Below are 5,414 nucleotides of genomic sequence, written 5' to 3'. Positions count from 1 at the left end.
AAATTGAAACTGTGATAAGAAAAAAAAAAAAAAAAGAAAACCTCCCAACAAACAAAAGTCCAGGACCAGATGCCTTCACAGGTGAAATCTATCAAACATTTAGAGAAGAGTTAACGTCCATCCTTCTGAAACTATTCCAAAAAATTGCAGAGAAAGAAATACTCCCAGACTCATTCTATGAGTCCACCATCTTCCTGATACGAAAGCCAGACAAAGATACCACAAAAAAAGAAAATTACCTGCCATTATCACTAATGAACATAGATTCAAAAATCCTGAAACAAAATACTAGCAATCCAAATACAACAATACATTAAAAGGATCATACACCAGGATCAAGTGAGATTTATCCCAGTGATGCAAGGATTTTTCAGTATCCTCAAATCAATCAGTGTGATACACCACATCAATAAATTGAAGAATAAAAAAACATATGATCATCTCAATAGATGCAGGAAAAGCTTTTGACAAAATTCCATACCCATTAATGATAAAAACTCTCCAGAAAGTGGACATAGAGGGGACATTCCTCAACATAATAAATGACAAACCTAGAGCTAACATCATACTCAATGGTGAAAAGCAGGAATTTTTGAAATATAAAATGAAAATAACAATGTTTCAGGCTAGAAGACTATGGTAAACCATTTTAAGAAAAATCATCAAAGAATAATAGATTTCATTGTATATGAAACATAAGCTTTTCATTCCCACATGTATGTGAAAGAAAACTGAGTGAGATTTTAATACCTTTTTAAGTACATATAGTAAAGGGAGTGCTTTTGAATTTATTTCCTGCACATTACCCACTGTCCATGCATGTACACCTGTGTGCTCTCAAGCTGAATACAGACTCAATTCAATATCCTTAATATATTAGACGTAATAAGTCCATGGCAGGGTTAGTGCTTTCAAGAGCTGATGAATAATATGCTGCTGTGAAATAGACAGGAGCTCATTGAATCTGTCTCAGGAACATATGCCCACTTTTAAAAATTAATGTTATGTTCATTCCCTATTTTTATTTTTTTCTTAGGTTTTAAATATTAAACTTACTTTATCATCTTAATTTGGCAATGTTTCAAAAGTCTGAAGAAATTATTTTAATGAGTTTTAAGATAGTTTGTCCTTATTCTTTTTAATATTATTAAAAAATGTTTTTATATAATAGACATTTTCTAATTTATGCATAATTATGAAGAAAAATAAATCACAACCAGTCTTTTTGGATTCCTGTTCTAAAAAGATTCTCAGAGTTATGCTTATGGCCTCTACATTGTGCTTTCCTTGATAGTGTAATTTCTATTATATCACAAATAATTTATTTTTAGGCCACAGATCTGCTTGGGTATGATAGATAGAACTCAAAGTTCCTTCAAACTTGGGTGAGAAAAATGTTTTCCTTGGTTTAACTGACCTCTAACTGAGAAATAGCATTTCTTTTAAGTAAGAACATAGGTAAAATCTGTATGGAATAATAAGATTTGATGGCAGGTCTAATAACTATTATAATTTTCATGTAATGATATCTGCAAGTAATATAAGAGAAACATTTATCACTCTTGTTGGTGACAATGTCACATCAAAGAATTACATGTATAGACCATGTATATGTATGTATATATATGTATGTATATGTAATGTATAAATATATAAAATAAATGTTTCTTATACTTTAATAATTGTACATCAATATCATTAGTTACATTTATCCTATGTATTTTATTTTATAAATATATAGGATAAAACACTATTCTCATATGGAGTGTATAGACTATAACAGAAGGCATTAAACTTTGTGTGTGTGTATATATGTATGTGTAGAGAGAGAAAGAGAGAGAGAGATTAAACTAGAATGGGAATGAAATAAGATCAAAGTGAGCTTAGACTAGCCATGGCAAGGCTACAAAGGATCCCCTAAATTACAATGGCTTATGACAACTTATTTCTCCCATGCTCCATTTTCATCATGGATCTGCCCCGTATTGTTTTTTTCTACTTTCAAGCTGATGAAGCAGCTTCTCTCTGGAACATGGCCAATATGGAGACAGAGAGAAAACTCTGTCACACACTCCTCTTACAGACTCTGTTAGAGTGTGACAGTAGCACTCATGTTCTATTTCACTGATAAATTACGTGGCCAATATGGCTTTCCTAGGATGTGTTAATGGCTATCTGTAGACCCTTGTATCTCCTAGAACACTCCTCCAAAACAGAGGTAGCCCTTAAAAAGGGTAGCATTGTGAATAGCATTAATTTAACAAACAGTTACTGATCTACTGTATTTGAGACAATGTGATAAGTTCTGGTGATAGAATTTTTTTGATAGTAGTCATGGCCTTTACCCTAAAACAACTTACCCAGTCACAAAGAATACACCCATTAAATGAACATTACAATACTGCATGATGAATATAGTGATAAAGTGCATTGCACAGATGGGGATGGAGTCAAGTGGATAGATTCAAAAGACACTCAAAAATAGAATGTAGAGTTCCAATGATTGGTTGGATTTTTCATATTAATGAGAAAAAATGTTCATAGTGACTCCTTGGCTTCCAACTTGGAAACTGGTCATACCATGGCTCTATTCATATTAGTAGAAGACAGAGGGGAGGAACAATGATTCAAAGGGTGAATTCACTTTGTATGTATTGAATTTGGAATTTATTTGAACCACTAAAGTGATAATGGAGATTGAATCTCAGATTGAAACCATAGTATTATTATGAATTACTATTTTGATATTCTTATTGAATATTTTTAAATGCTAAATTTGAGATTGCTGGCCTGAGTTATTACAATAGTTATGGTATTCCTGAGAGAATTGGGGATTTCTAAGGCAAAGTGATTTGGTGGGTAAATACTAAATGTTGATTTTAAGAAAGTTTTCTAATTGTGTACATTTGCAGCATTCAAATTGGATTATTTAGTTGAAAATATTACATAGTTGAAAATAGAGATTTAAATTTTGAAACAATTAGTTTAGAAGCAACATCTCTAATGGTAGTTACTCTCATGAAAAAAGAACAGAATGATCTAAGAGCCAAGGCCCTGAGTCTTGAGTCACACTATGTAGGAAGTAGATAAATCAGTGGTGGAAAACAATCAAAATTAACAAAAATACAGGAAAAGAGGAATCAGGATAATAGAACTAGAGAATTAATACAGATAATCAATGACATGAAATGTGAAAATTCCTGTTTATTCTCCAAAATTCCATGAGAACTAAAAATTTGAAACTGTCACCACAGGGTCAAGTAATTTAAAATATTTAAAGTTGTATAAAAATCTGCAATATAAGCCTTGGATTCTTAACATTTTAATATAAAAATATGTTTCTCTCACAAAGCTTCATGGAGAAGTTTCTAACCCAAAGTATTCCATGTGGATACTCAGGAACCCAGGTTCTTCTGTGTTATGAATCTACTTTTATCTGAATCATAACAAATCTCTACATCCAGTGAGTAGATAAGGGAAGAGAAAAATTGAGTATTACAAAGAATATTTTATTTAGCTAATCAAGAAAAAAATGCATCATTTCTGTCACATTTTATTGTCCCATATTCTATCCCATGGCCTCACTTAGATGTCATGATGTTTTGGAAATGTAGTCATTGCCTACACAGCCAATTCCCAGCAGAAACTTACAGTATGGGAAGAAGACCCAAATACTTGATGAGAACTGGCCCTCTATTTCATAAGAAATAATAAATTAATATAAACACAAGTACAATATAAGCCAAAGTGCAAACCAGAGGAAGGGAAATATAACATATAACTTTCAACATTGAATTAGGCTTAAACACAAAGTCAGTGCTGAAAGGGATCTGGGGTTTAGGTAAAGTATTTAAGTGAAATTAGTCACAGATTGATGTGGACATATCTGTAGTGGTAACTGAGTGAATCACACACACTTGTGCACACACATAATTATAAATAAACTAGATATAAGGAAAACAACCAACAGTTGATAAAAATGGAGAAAAAAATATACAGGCAGAACAATAAATTCACCTAACACATATCCAGTTGTTAAGATAGCCAGGAAGATATCATAGTCAAATATAGTCTCTGAAGGCTGCAGAACTGGATTTCATGGCTGCACAAGAAAGGAGATATGGTCTTCTACCAACACCAACGAGGGGGTTGGAGTTGAGAGCCTAGCCTAAGTTGGATTGCCAGAAGGGCTTGGTATTCCAAATAAGGGCTAATTGTGAAACCTCACAAACCAGCCTGTGCCATGAAAAATAAAGTTGATTTATAGGAAATATTTTCTTATCACTGGGTATAAGATGAAATTAAACTAACAATAACAGAAATGAACATACAACTAGGCATTGTTCAGTGAAGCATTTGGAACCAAAGTAAATGCCAAAATTGATCTTCAGGAATATATCCATATTTCAAACAGCAAGAGAGTGCCACCAGGAACCAAACAGAATCCATTTAGCCGATGAGGAGATTACAATAAAAGTTATGAAATCTTAAAAGAAATAATCTACCAGAAAAAGATAATAAAGTTCAAAAGAAAAGACTCACTAACCTAGGAATTTGGATATTAGAACAGGTTGATATAAACTATAAGTTGGTTTGTTAAAATGTGTGAAATGACAAAAGAAAGATTAAAATTAAGAGGAAAGAGAATAACACCATGAAAAGTGAAAAATAAAACAAAAAATCTTGCCAGATAGAAATTTTACAAATACAAAAATATAGTGATTGACATGAAAACTCAATGGGCAGATTAAGCAGCAAGTTTGATAGAGCTGGAGAAGGAATTAGTGAACCAGAAAAAGGAACTTAGAAATACTTACAAAGAATGAGGTTAACAAAAAGGAGAAAATGATGACCAGATACAAAAGAGAGCTGAAGGGACATGGAGGGATGAATTTGAATTTACAAAGTAAATCTAATGAGCATCAATCAGCCCCAAATGCTCAAGACTTGGTCAATAACTGCCAGCTTCCCTAATCTACTCCCTACCCCCACTTGCAATTTAGGACCAACCAGAGAAAGCCAAATGTGTTCCACCAACCCATCACATAAGTTTCCCCACTTCTAGTTAACAAGTCTCACCCTTCCCCATGCTAACAGCCTCCAATCAGGGCACAACTGAAGCCTTCCCTTTTTTTCCACAATAAAATTATCCAATTCCTCTTCCTGCTTTGTGTCTCTGACAAATGCAAATAGTGGTGGCCATCTCCCTTGTTATAGCAAGCTCTAAACAAATAGCCTTTGCTTTTTCTCACTAAGGTTGTCTCCATTTATTTCCATCATCCACTGCCCAGATATACTGCAGTGATTCTTTTTTTTTTTTTTTTTTTTTTGTGGTATGCGGGCCTCCCTCTGCTGCGGCCTCTCCCGTTGCGGAGCACAGGCTCCGGACGCGCAGGCTCAGGGGCCACGGCTCA

Source organism: Physeter macrocephalus, chromosome 8 (assembly GCF_002837175.3).
Source record: "Physeter macrocephalus isolate SW-GA chromosome 8, ASM283717v5, whole genome shotgun sequence".
In the NCBI taxonomy this organism is placed as follows: Eukaryota; Metazoa; Chordata; class Mammalia; order Artiodactyla; family Physeteridae; genus Physeter; species Physeter macrocephalus.
The sequence above is the reverse complement of the archived record's forward strand: the minus strand, read 5'-3'. Positions refer to the sequence as shown.